This window comes from Schistocerca nitens, chromosome 2 (genome assembly GCF_023898315.1).
Source record: "Schistocerca nitens isolate TAMUIC-IGC-003100 chromosome 2, iqSchNite1.1, whole genome shotgun sequence".
NCBI classification, from domain to species: domain Eukaryota; kingdom Metazoa; phylum Arthropoda; class Insecta; order Orthoptera; family Acrididae; genus Schistocerca; species Schistocerca nitens.
Genome location: NC_064615.1, coordinates 433,738,212 through 433,753,084, shown reverse-complemented (window position 1 = coordinate 433,753,084; position 14,873 = coordinate 433,738,212).

The window sequence follows — 14,873 nt, the reverse complement described above, 5'->3', positions numbered from 1 at the left end:
TGGAAGTTCTTTATTAACCAGTATACTATTCACGGTGGGAAAAAAAGAACCTATAGACTGAATTGGTTTTATGATTATTAAATTCTACATTATTTTTGAAACAGGTTGAAGTTACAGGCATTCATTTGATACTTAATTAGTTTTCAAAGTATTCCATATTGTTTACCTTCCACATTTACATCACTGCTTTTTGCAATCAGATGCTGGAACTCACAGAAATTTATAGGTCCCAAATAAAGGTGATGTGTATTTCCACGTAGACTTTATTTATTTACAAGTCTCCTTTATCTAAATAAAAACAACCTAGGTGGAAAAGTACCGTCTTCATTAAATAAATGTTTGACTATTGTACCCATTTTGAATAATATGTTTGCTTTCCATTTAAGATCAGTTCCATTCCAGCACAAACAGCTGTGAAAGAAGTAAGTTTATTTATCTGCCCGTTTCCATGAGATCATTTTCCACAAGGTTGGGTTATAGTTTTGCTTTTGGCACATACGTAGTGAGTGGCTTATTTTACTTTGGCTGTAGCATGTAATTGTACAGAAAAATGATGTGTTTCTGTTTCCTTTGTATAAATTTACATTACTTTGGCTTATAAAATTGAATATTGCAGAATTTTAGTTTCATTGTTTCTAGAAGCTCCAGAAATACTTGTCAGTTTGTTTACATTTCCATAATTGCAAGTTGGTATCCTATAGATCCAGGTTGAAGATGAAAATAGTACAAAGAATTCTGCTAATATAGTAAGAAATCATTGGAATACCATATTTAGCTAACCATTTGACTAAGGTGTTACCATGATGAAGTAGACAGTTGTTTCCAGAGTGAGATTTTCACTCTGCAGCGGAGTGTGCGCTGATATGAAACTTCCTGGCAGATTAAAACTGTGCGCCCGATCGAGACTCGAACTCGAGACCTTTGCCTTTCGCGGGCAAGTGCTCTGCCATCTGAGCTACCGAAGCACGACTCACGCCAGGTGCTCACAGCTCCACTGCTGCCAGTATCTCGTCTCCGCTGCAGAGTGAAAATCTCATTCTGGAAACATCCCCCAGGCTGTGGCTAAGCCATGTCTCCGCAGTATCCTTTCTTTCAGGAGTGCTAGTTCTGCAAGGTTCACAGAAGAGCTTCTGTAAAGTTTGGAAGGTAGGAGACGAGATACTGGCAGAAGTGGAGCTGTGAGCACCAGGCGTGAGTCGTGCTTCGGTAGCTCAGATGGCAGAGCACTTGCCCGCGAAAGGCAAAGGTCTCGAGTTCGAGTCTCGGTCGGGCGCACAGTTTTAATCTGCCAGGAAGTTTCATATCAGCGCACACTCCGCTGCAGAGTGAAAATCTCATTCTGGAAACATCCCCCAGGCTGTGGCTAAGCCATGTCTCCGCAGTATCCTTTCTTTCAGGAGTGCTAGTTCTGCAAGGTTCGCAGAAGAGCTTCTGTAAAGTTTGGAAAGTAGGAGACGAAATACTGGCAGAAGTGGAGCTGCGAGCACCGGGCGTGAGTCGTGCTTCGGTAGCTCAGATGGCAGAGCACTTGCCCGCGAAAGGCAAAGGTCCCGAGTTCGAGTCTCGGTTGGGCACACAGTTTTAATGTGCCAGGAAGTTTCATAGACAGTTGTTATCAGTTCTTGACCACATACAAATATTCCTGACTACAATAAAACTGATAAGAATATGTCATTAAGGCATAGGCCATTATGCATAAATTCTCCAAATAAAGCTAACAGTATCTGTTTGATTTTTGACTACAAGGTATTCAAGGACAGCTACTGACGTTTTAACTGTAATTATAGCTTGTAACTGATGGATACATGAAGGTGTTCCTTAAGTATTTACCAAAAAAACAATGAAAAAATGTTAGTTGCAAATCATTTTATTATTTCTTACAGTACTTTCAAAATACTTATCCAAATATATCCAAGTTTTGTCTCCTGTTTTGGTGTTGTTTACAAATTCTGTATATACTCTATAGATTTTTTGATGATTTCCTTAACTAAGTCATACGAGCGTGATTTAGATCTTTGGTCAAATCATGGGAGATCCTTTCAGAACATATCCTGTTCAAAGCTAAATGTTCATGCAAAATCAGATATATTGCAGTCTTCTATATGCAATGCCTCATGGTAAGTAAAATGAAGATCATCTTCAAATACAGGGTGCATCAGAAAATGTATACACAATTTAAACTGTCATAGAAAATTTAATTTTCAACCTACAAGGCTAAATTTCTGGGAAAAGTAATGCCATAGTCTAATTTGAAAAATAATTGTACTTTCTGCCCAAACTGAATGATGCAAAAGGTGGTTAAAGTAAAAGTTAAAAATGAAAGTCCTTATCATCACATTTCTGAGTATGAGTCACGACTGATTCTGTTCTTTGAACCAAAGTATCCAATGGAATTTGTATGCACACTACTTGAATCTCATCCCGAGTGTGTTCAGGTTATACGGTACACAACATCTTTTACTGTGCCTCACAAGAAAAAGTTGAGTGGCATAAGGTCTGGAGAGTATGCAGGAAACTTGATTGGCCCCTGCGTTGTATGCACTGGCCTGGTGAATTTTGATCCAGGTATGCTTGCACACCCTCAGAAGGAGTGCCATCGTGTTGGCAGTAAAATCTGTCATTACTGTGTATTGTACAAATGGTAGGGAAAATGGAATCATTGCGAGTTGTTAGGTACTTTCCTCCAGTTACAGTACTTCTAAAAAAGAAAGGCCTAATGATTCCCCTGGGGAAGAAACCACACCACACATTTTTACCTAGTAAATTCACTGCCTTTACAACAGTATAGTGGGGATTATCTTTGACCCAGTACACGCAGTTATACCTATTGACACTTCCTTTAAGTTTAAACTGTGCCTCATCTGACCTATTTTCTTCATGCTGGATATGAGTCTGGCAGCAGCAGCAGTTTCTTGCTAGTAATGCTCTGATTTCCAGTCCATGCAGCCTGTTAAGTTCTGGTAACAAGGATGGTGGAAGCCTTTACCAGTCCTCTCTATTCATTTGTTTGGGATCTTTTAATATTTAAATGCCCTCTAGATCTTGTGCTTCACTGTCCCTGGTTCCCTGGAAACTAAGTTTCACTGTATTTTATTTTCTTACTGCTGTCTTTCTAGTCTCTGGTCATGGCTGAGTTGTTGTTGTGCCCAAGCTGAACATTGTACTCTGGTGTGTGTGTGTGTGTGTGTGTGTGTGTGTGTGTGTGTGTGTGTGTGTGTGTGTGTGTGTGTGTGTGTGTGTGTGCGGGCGTGGGCATGTGTGTCGCTACGAGCCTACCTGTTTCACTGATCTATTCCTCTCCACACTCACAGTCTACCTTGCACGCACCAGGCATCTATCTTGTCCTTGCTAGAACCTAACACATCCTGCATATTACAGATGCTGTAGAAGACAGGCTGGACACCAGTTGGTGAAACTCATATAGGGATTTACGGTAAGACAACCTTGGTCCACTGTCTTCTTACTCGATGATTTAATGTTTTCCATATATGTTTTATTTCATAATAAACACACAATTGATTCATTGTATTGTATTTCTGATTATGACATACAGCTTGTATTGCACTCTTTGAATATTGGGGGGTGTAAATGATTCCATGTCCATTTTTGTTTCATATAAAACACAAGTTAGTTTCGTAGCATGGTTTTCTGTGGACTCTCATATATTTGTTATTGCTTACGAATCCACATGTGCACTGCTTGATTTAAATGCGTATTAAATATATCGTTCGTATTCTACTTAATATTTGTTCACATTCATTTTTTGTACTTTCTCGCTTTTAATGGGGAACTCAGTGTTAGCAGTATTTGACTGAATTGGTAATCAACTTTATTATGCTACATCTTGTCATGGAATGTGTATGTAATTCTGCTTTGAATGGTGTGGCAAGAAGAACACCATTCAAAGCAGAAGATGTAACAAAGTTGAATACCAATCCTGCCAGAAGCTGCTAACATGGAGTTCTCCATTAAATGTGTCAAAATATGAAAAATTCATGCAAACAGAAATAAAGTAGAACATGAACAACATACTTAACACACACTTAAATTGAGCAGTTCACACAAGGATTCGTAAGCAATACCAAGTACATGAAAGTCTACAGAACACCGTGCTACAAAACCAGCTTGTGTTTCATGTGAACAAAAGCAAATATGAAATCATTTATCCCCCCCCCCTCCAGTATTACAGATGCAAGCGAAGATCAAGCAGAATACAAGAAACTTACTTACAAGTCAATCCAAAGAGTGCAATACAGACAAGAAGTCATAATCAGGAACACAATGCGATGAAACCAGCTTTTGTGTTATGTTGTTTCAGATGATTTTTAGGTTTTGATATGAGCTAAAGTGCAATTAGTCCACTCGATATTGTCCATGCAGTCGAAAGTACAATATTTGGTTTTAAAAGTAAGTAATTTTTCAGTCAAAAGGCAAACACAAAGTCATTTAAAAAATTTTACGTGTCCATTAACTCCAACCACAAGAAGTTAATCTTAGTTTTTGATTGAGATTTTTTAAATATATTATTTTGCAAAGTCACGAAGACCTTTCTGTTTCCAGGCATGTACTTTACTGCTAGACTATGAGGCCCATCCATAAATATTAAACGAAAAATATTGTCATCTAAATCAAGTATTTCGAAAGAAAAATATGGATTTTCATGCCATATTTTCTCATATTGGAACTTCTCTGCCAGGCCAGTTGGAACACTGCTGTCGTTGTGCGTTTCTGAATCGTATCACTAGCTTTGCACTTGTTACATTTCGGTGTTTTGTGCTGTACACTAACTGGACAAAGATGTTTACAAATTTGGTCACTGATGCACCCTTCAGTTTATCTGTGTCCTACCTGTCTTTTATTCTTTTATTGGTTTTCACAGCTCTGAGTATTTATTATTGACCAGGAATGTTGTTCACAGCCTTTTAAACTCAAGTGTTATATTGTGAACAACATTTAAAATGCTGCATGAAAGCAGATGATTGAGTTCTAGTGCACTGGCTGAGAGCAAGATTTGGCATCTAATTACTTACCTGTGTGTGTTGAATTCCAGTATACTTTGTGTCCTAGTGTGCCATTCAATGTTCTATATGCTTCCACATCAAGCAATGGAATTGCACTATGCTTCCCTACTTCAAATGTAAACTGAGATGTCTTATGTGGGTTCTTCAAATGTTTGTGAAATATGTGTAGCTTTTAGTCTGCTTGGATCATATAGTGAACTTGTCGTTCAGGTAGCTGAACCAACAGCATGGGCATAATGGAGCTGAACAAAGTGCTGTTGCTTCAAGGCCTCCAGCCACATGTCGGCTGCTAAGGGGGATAAGGGAGATTGTATTGCTATGCTGCCTGTCTATTCATAGTATTTTCAATCACATTTGAAGTAAGTTGATGACAATAATAACTTAACAACTTACATGTGCCAGGCAGGACATGCTGCTATAGGATTCAAACAGTTTTCTTTACTGACATTGGAGTGTTCCCTAATTATGAGTTGTAATTAACTTATCACTTCTCAGATAATCTGTCACCTCATTGTTGTTCATGGGACTTTTACCTTATTGAGGGTTTACAATTTGTACAGAAACCAGATGGCAGTTATAAGAGTCGAGGGGTATGAAAGGGAAGCAGTGGTTGGGAAGGGAGTGAGACAGGGTTGTAGCCTATCCCCAATGTTATTCAATCTGTATATTGAGCAAGCAATAAAGGAAACAAAAGAAAAGTTCGGAGTAGGTATTAAAATCCATGGAGAAGAAATAAAAACTTTGAGGTTCGCCGATGACATTGTAATTCTGTCAGAGACAGCAAAGGACTTGGAAGAGCAGTTGAACGGAATGGACAGTGTCTTGAAAGGAGGGTATAAGATGAACATCAACAAAAGCAAAACGAGGATAATAGAATGTAGTCGAGTTAAGTCGGGTGATGCTGAGGGAATTAGATTAGGAAATGAGACACTTAAAGTAGTAAAGGAGTTTTGCTATTTGGGGAGCAAAATAACTGATGATGGTCGAAGTAGAGAGGATATAAAATGTAGACTGGCAATGGCAAGGAAAGCATTTCTGAAGAAGAAAAATTTGTTAACATCGAGTATAGATTTAAATGTCAGGAAGTCGTTTCTGAAAGTATTTGTATGGAGTGTAGCCATGTATGGAAGTGAAACGAGGACGATAAATAGTTTGGACAAGAAGAGAATATAAGCTTGTGAAATGTGGTGCTACAGAAGAATGCTGAAGATTAGATGGGTAGATCACATAACTAATGAGGAGGTATTGAATAGAATTGGGGAGAAGAGGAGCTTGTGGCACAACTTGACTAGAAGAAGGGATCGGTTGGTAGGACATGTTCTGAGACATCGAGGGATCACCAATTTAGTATTGGAGGGCAGCGTGGAGGGTAAAAATCATAGAGGGAGACCAAGAGATGAATACACTAAGCAGATTCAAAAGGATGTGGGTTGCAGTAGGTACTGGGAGATGAAGGAGCTTGCACAGGATAGATTGGCATGGAGAGCTGCATCAAACCAGTCTCAGGACTGAAGACAACAACAACAACAACAACAACAATGAGGGTTTACAGTCACCTTTTTGTATTTTCTTGATGCAGTGAACCTGCTATGCACTGCCACTGATTGTGCTGCAGGACTTCATTTCCAACTGCAGAGGGTGTGGAAGGGCTGTAAGAGAGCTCACATCTATGCCAGCTCACTACAAAATGACTTAATGTCCTTTTTAAAACTGTTCTGTATATGGTTGTTCTCATACTCAGAATGTTTATGTCTTGTGAAAAATCTCTTGTTACTCAGAACAACGTAGCTAAAGTGAATTTCAGAACAGCACATAAGAGAATGACATTTCTCCACAGTTTGTATCAACTGTTTCCAGATGTTTACATTGTCAGCAGAGGTGCTTCCTCTGTGCCTTCCAAAACACCACCAAGCTGTGATGTCAAATTATACACGCCATCTCCAGAGCAGTTAGAGAGTCGTGACAGGATTGCACCTTCTACATCCACAGGGCTACACTGAAAATCACACTTAAGTGCTTGGCAGAGGTTTCATCAAACCATCTTTACAATAATGCTCTGTTATTCTACTCTCGAATAGTGTGCAGAAGAAATGAACACTTAAATCTTTCTGTGCAAGCTCCAATTTCTCTTATTTTATTTTGATGATCACTTCTCTCTGTGTATGTTGGTGTGAACAAAAATGTTTTAGTATTTGGAGGAGAAAGTTGGTGATTGAAATTTCGTGAGAAGATCCCGCCACAATGAAAAATGCGTTTGTTTTAATGATGTCCTCCCCAAGTCCTGTATTATGGCAGTGACACTTTCTCCCCTATTTCTTGATAATACAAAATGTGGGGCCCTTCTTTGAACTTTCTCGATGTACTCTGTTAATCCTATCTGGTAAGGATCCCACACTGCACAGGAGTACTCCAAAAGCTGATCTGCCTAATGGTACATTACTCAAATGTATGTGCATATCAACATGCGTCACAGATGCCAGAGGTGCAGTAATGTGCAGGTTACTACAGTCTCTGCACAAAGCAAAAGCGAACCATGCACAATGGAGATTCTCTATACGATAACTACCTGAACAACATTTTTACTCAAGCATCTTTCATCTGATTGTGAGAAAGAGGTGGAGCAACCTGTTCCACAACAGCATGTCTAAATAGGAATTTTGTACTAAAGTGAACCATGAGGTTCATGGGTGAAATTCTTCCTGCTTTTGTGTGTTCCGTAAATGGTATCAAGTTCATGACTTTAGAATCCATCTTGCCAACTGGAGGCCTTAATTTGCAGGCTAAATACTTTGAAATCCGTTTATAAGTAAATTTATCTCAGTTACTGTCAGTCTTCAAGGTGGACTACTTTGTGTACTTTTGACACTCCATAAATTTTAAGTGGAAATGGAGTTTTTGGAATGAATCCCGTGACTGTCTCAGTGTCAGTTCTTGAGTCCATAATTAAGGTCTATTTCTTTCAATCTATCTTAACCATAGGGACTGCCTCAGTTCCTTGTAAATGGGTTCATTTAATAAGTCTTTCAAGTTGTCTTCCTACTGAGAGATGTCTAAGATGACAGTTGTATTCCTTTGTCTGCTTGTAGCACCATAATTTCTTTGTTCTTCTTTAGTTCTGTAAAGGCTATCCTTTTCCCAAAGTTAAGGTCGTGGGTTTGATGGCTTGGTGCATAATAAAATTCAGTTTCCTTCCTAATCTTCTTCACTCCAATCACATGTGACCAGGTTGAGAATTGGCTAATATTCCATTTTTGCATATCCAATTTATTAACTTATTGCATGTTATTTTTTCCAGTGATTAGAAAACAGGAGGTTATTGGAATGGGGTGATTTTTAATCTCTTTATCTTTGTCATCAACTTCAAATATAGGAATAACTTTGGACAGTTTTAACTGTTTAGGAAAGATGCCTGACTCTAATGAGCAGCTACATAGGTGAGTGGGGGGGTCAATTACATTTTGGAGGGAGAGCAGTAACGTCATGCTGGATATGCCATCAGTTCCTACTGAGTATGTTATTTCTACTTCTGTAATATCCTTGACTGTTCCTATCGTATTAACATGATTTACAAACACAGATAATTTAGAACAGTTGATCTTGTTTCCCATTTGTTGCTGATTTTCAATGAAATTAATAGTTTTAATTAAATTTTCAGTTATTCCAGTGAAGCAGCCATTTGAATATATTTGTTTTCCTGCTTGCTTCTGTTATCTTTTTATTGTTGTTTAGCAAGACAATATTGCGTTGATTTTCTTATTTTTTCTTGTTTCCTTATTTTTATGAAGTTCCACTTGGCTTTTCCTTTACTATACAACTTTTTATACACATATCATTATGGATTTTTTTTCTTTCCATAATTTTTGGTGTATTTCATAGTGAATGTGCATATCTGCTGTGCCATTATTATCCTTGCAGGGTGCGGTTCTCTCTCTTTCAGGCATGAAGTTGTAATTCTCATAGTGATCCAGCCATTGCCTTTTGTATCATTTATGATATTTACCATTTTCAGGGGGAAACCTGTACCAAAGTACTGTACCTGTTTTCCTATAAACATGCTGAATTTTGTATCCAGACTTTCCATTACATAAACAGCAAACCAGTCTTCACTGTCCAATAATTAAAGTGGTTTATGTTTTTCTGACTTGAGATCCTTCATTTGAACTTTAGTACATTGTTTTTTTTTTTTGCCCACCCTTCTTAAATGGTGATGGGAATTATCAAAGGTCTATAGTTAGGAACCATGTATTGCACACATTTACAGATAATTCAAATTCCTCTTTATCAGTCAGAATTTGACCCAGTGTGACCAGATGGAGTTATTCTTATCGCAAGGTTTACTGTGAAAGTAAAATTATATGATCTGACTGACAAGAGGCTTCCTGTTTACATGTACTGAGAAAATTTGTACTAAGGTAATAAAAACTATAACCTCACATCCTGTTGGACTTATTTAGGAACTATTACATTTTTTTCAGAAATACTACTTACCAAAGTTGTATACATGCAAGAGATCTGAGGAAACTGGAAGGTTTCAGACTGATTACACAGGATGAACATTAATAAAATCAACAAACTGCAGGAATGGATTCCCACAGGAAACGGAGGAAAATAGTTCTATGAAGATGTGTCTGGAAATGCATCATTGCCATGGTAGCAGGCATGGGATGGTAGATGGCAAGTTCCTCTGACCATGTGCCGTTTGTTCCTTGTGTGTCAGAGGCTGTATGCTTGACACAGCATACTGTAAGCCAGCAGAATGGTCTGGTATTCATGTCAGGAACAAGCTGAGATGGTGTTTGTGTACAGCCAGGCAGATGGAAACAGTCAAGAGGCAGTAAGGCTATACCAAAACAAGTACCGTTACAGACACAAACCACACCACACAGTATTTTCCCTTCTCAACTTTTTTTGTTCCTTTCCTTCTTTGTTCTGCTCTCATTTTCCTCCGCTGCTGTGTTTGAGGCCATTCTTTCTTTCTTCCTTTCCTTCTCCTCCCTGGATGTGCCTGGCGGCCACCCACACATTTTATGCATAGCAGGAGACTGGGTAATGGGTAATTCCCAGCCCCAGGTTGGCATGTAGGGCCCGCACGTACCCCCTGGTACAGGCCAGGCCCAGGGAGGGGTGACTGCCTGAGCTGTTGCCTTCCTCCTCTGCCAATTGATCCCGCCATCTGTCATTCGGGAGGTGTGAGCTAAGATGAGGACAATCACCTATGGTCGGGGGCTCCCCTTTGGAGGGCCCCTGGCTGGAAGGAGAGCACCATTGTAGATGCTGGTAATCATGGGGGACTTCTTCCCAATGACTGATTTTCCTTCTCTTTCTCTGAGCGTTTCACATAAAAGAAAGTGGAATGAGGCTCCTGCCTCAATGTCTCTTCCTGTTACGCCTCGATATCCAGTAGTCTCACATTTAGACGAAAACCAGACTTTTGCTACTGTTAACCCCTTTGTTATACAGAAAGGCGTGGATGGCATCACCAGCCCTATGAAGTCATACTCTTGTCTCCGCAATGGAACTCTGCTTTTGGAAATTGATAGTGCTCTCCAGGCCCAGAAACTACTCAAGGCCCAAATCCTCCATGAATATCCTAAAAAGTGGAAGCTCACAGGACACTTAACTTGTCCTGTGCTTTTATCTACACCCGGCTGTTGTATGGTTTGACGGAGGACAAAATAACTAATTATCTATCAGATCAGAGCGTTACTGCTGTTCATTGAGTTATGAAGAAGGAAGCTACTGATTTGGTGCCCACTCGCACATTGTTCCTTACTTTCGATTGGTTAATGCCTCCTACCAAGATGAAGTCATCTCTGTGCACCCTTACATTCCCAGTCCGTTGAGGTGTTATAAATTCAACCAGTTCAATCATACCAGCACGTCATGTAAAAACACAGCCAAATGTGTCACTTGTAGCAGGGATGCACACAAAGAGCGCCTGTCCACCTCCTTTCCCCCACTGCGTCAATTGTAATGGAGAACATTCTGCTTCTTCTTGTTCTTGTCCTGTCTATCAGGACAAGCGGGCTGTTCAGGAGATAAGGGTGAAGGAAAAGGTACCTTTTCCTGTTGCCCAGAAACTGTTGGCGAGCCATAAACCAAATGTCCCTTCGTCTGGAAGCTACAGCACCGTGTTAGCCCCTCCCCATCTCACAAAAAACATGGGTATGCAAACTTGTGATTTACAGTTCAGTTTGATAGTGGCGAAGTCGCCTCGCCTTAAAGTTGATGATCCATCTCCCGCTTCCCGGGCTGTAGATTCTGCTACCTGCTCTTCGCCCCTACTGGTGAAGACGGTTGCAATGCAGCCAGCAAACCATCAATTCAAAAAGGATTATTCCTCAGAAGATTTTTTGCGTACCTCGAGTTTGCAGCCGTCTGGCTCTTCTGCAAATTGCCAAAAATCGAAACAATCATCCAAAGGCAAACAGTCTTCCCCTCTCCGACTTGTTGGCCCTCTTCAACTGGTCGGCCCTTTTCAACTGACCGACACCGGTGAAGCTCCATTGATCCCACTGAGTTAATGGACAAAGATCCTCCACCTGTGGATTCCAGTGGCCGTCCTCCCTCAATGGCTCGCCATAAGTGGCCGTTGAGGTGAGTGTTTCTTATTCATTCTCCAGTGTTCCTAAATTTTATGGCCCTTTTACAATGAAATATCCGTGGCCTTCGGTCTAACAGGGCAGACCTCCAGCTGCTCCTGCAATTGCAATGTCCGCTTGTAGTTTATCTCCAAGAAACCAAGCTATGTCGTCAAGACCATTTTGCTCTTTCCCATTTTACTTCACTACGGATGGGCCTTCCCCTTATGGCAGGGATTCCTGCTCATGGTAGGGTCATGCTGCTTCTACGAGATGATGTTTGTCATTGTCCTATCCCCTTGCACACGCACCTGCAAGCAGTTGCTGCCCATGTTTTCCTTCCCGAATTTACCTTTTCCCTCTGCACCATTTAGATTCCTTTGTCTTCTGCTGTCACTAGGGCGGACCGGATGCAGCTTGTTGCTCAGCTTCCTCCACCCTTTCTGCTCCTCGTTGACACCAAAGCCCATCATCCTCTTTGGGGCTCACCTATCGCCTCCCCGAGAGGTTCTCTTTTGGCGAAACTTCTTAATCATCTTAATCTTGTGTGCCTTAACACTGGCAAAGTCATGTTTCTCTCTGATTCCACACACACTTATTCCCACTTAGACCTCTTGATCTGCTCTGCCCAGCTCGCTCGACGTCTCGCGTGGTGTGCTCTTTCCGATACTGACTCGAGTGACAACTTCCCTTGTGTGACTCGCCTGTACAGTCATACCCCGCCACAGCAGTGCGCTCATTGGAAATTCTCTCTTGCTGACTGGAGGCTCTATTCCTCCTTGGCAGTCTTTGATGAACGGCCGTTTCCTAACTGTGATGATCAAGTCGAGCACCTTGTGGATCTTATTCTCTCGGCTGCCAAATCCTCTATCCCTTGTACTACTACTTCTCCCTGTAGGGTCTCGGTCCCTTGGTGGACTGTGGAGTGCGGCAATGCGATTTGTGCCTGATGATGTGCACTTCGGTCTTTCACCGTCATCCTGCGTTAACGAACTGCATCCGCCACAAGCAACTACGTGCGCAGTGCCGTCGCACTATCAAGGAAAGCAAGAAAGCATGCTGGGTTTCCTTCACCAGCTCGTTCAACACTTTTACTCCGTCCTCTCTCGTTTGGGGTGGCCTGCGCCGGCTTTCTGGGACTACCGCCCATTTCCCCATCCCTGGTCTGAGTGTGGGGGGAAATGTCATAGTACTTTGAGGAGGTTTCAACCTCCACCCATTAAGTCCTGCCTTCCTTCCTCAGAAACAGGCAGAGGAGGCTTGTGCAATCTCTTTTCTCTCTGTGAATCGAGAATGCTACAACGTTCCTTGTACTACGAGGGTGCTCGAGCGTGCTCTCTCCTCTTCCAGGTCTTCTGCTCCTGGGCCCGATACAATTCATGTCCTCATGCTGCAGAATCTTCCTCCTGCAAGAAAATGCTTCCTCCTCAATACCACAACCATATTTGGACTGATAGTATATTTCCCAAGCTTTGGTGTGAAGCTGCCATTGTTCCCCTACCTAAGCCTGTTAAAGATAAATCTCTTCCTTCCAGCTGTCACTCAATTTCCCTTACCAGCAGCGTTTGTAAGGTGACGGAAAGCATGATCAGTGGTTGATTAGTGTGGTGGTTGGGGTCACACCATCTTCTCACTAATGCTCAGTGTTGATTCCGAAAGCACCGCTCAGCGGTTGATCATCTCGTCACCCTGACAACGTTTATCATGAATAATTTTCTGCAGAAGCGTCAAACAGTGGCTGTGTTCATTGATTTGGAGAAAGCCTATGATACCTGTTGGCGGACAGGCATTCTACGTACTATGCACACATGGTGCCTTCACCGTGGTCTTTCCACTTTCATCCGGGAATTTTTAACAGACCGAGTTTGCCGGGTACATGTGGGTTCCTCCTTATCCCACACCTTTTCACATGAGAACGGGGTGCCTCAGGGCTCTGTACTGAGTGTCATCCTCACCACCATAGCCATCAACCCAATTATAGATTGCCTTCCAGCTGGCATTTCTGGGTCTCTTTTCATTGATGACTTTGCTATTTATTGCAGCTCCCAGCAGATGTGTCTCCTGCAACACTGTCTTCAACGTTGTCTGGAATGTCTCTGTTTGTGGAGTGTCACAAATGGTTTCCACTTTTCTGCTACCAAATCAGTCCGCGTCAGCTTCTGGTGGTACAAGGTGTTTCTTCCACCGTCCTTACGACTGGGCCAAAATGCTCTCCCGTTTGTGGATGCAGCGAAGTTCTTAGGGCTTACATTCGATAGGAAACTCAGTTGGTCTCCCCACGTGTCCTATCGGGCTGCACGCTGCACCCGGTCCCTCAGTGTCCCTCGTGTATTGAGTGGTACCTCTTGGGGAGCTGACCGGACTGTCTTCCTCCGCCTCTATCGATCTCTTGTCCACTCCAAGTTGGATTATGGATGCATTGTCTACTCCTCTGCACGGCCCTCTATCTTACACCATCTAACTACAATCCACCATTTGGGGATCCGTCTCACCACTGGTGCCTTCCGTACTAGCACAGTTGAAAGTCTATACGCAGAAGCTGGTGAACTACCAATGTCATACTGGCGCAACATGCTGCTCAGTGGGTATGCATGTCGGCTTTCTTCCATGCGAGGCCACCCAACCTTTGACCCTTTTTTTGATGACATTCTTGACCCCCAATACGAGATGTATGTTTCTTCTCTACAGCCTCCCAGCGTCCACTTTCATTACCTGCTTCGGCAGCTGCAGTTCACACCTCCTGCCACTTTCCTAATGGGTGAGAGCCCTTCACCACCTTGGCTTCAGACACAGGTTTGTGTCCATTTTGACCTTAGCTCGTTCCTGAAGGATTCAGCTACAGAGCTGACCTATCACTGCAACTTTCTCGAACTTCGCTCACAACTTGCCGATAGCGTGTGTTTGTACACTGATGGGTCCAAGTCCGCCCACGGTGTTGGCTGTGCTTTTGTCGTTTGGGATGATAAGTTTCAATATTGGCTTCTCGACCAGTGCACAATTTTTACCATACAGCTTTTTGCCCTCTCTCAGGCTGTTCACTATGTCTGGAGGCACCAGTTCACTTGCTGTGTGATCTGCTCTGACTCCCTCAGTGCCCTTCAGAGTCTGGATGATCCAGATCCAGACCACCTCATCGTTCGACGGATCCAGGACTGCCTCCATTTTTTCCCTGATGGGAGAGCCGAAGTGATGCTCATGTGGGTTCCTGGGCCTCGTTGGTATGCCTGCGAATGACGCTGCTGATGCTGCAGCCAAGGCCCCAGTCCATCTC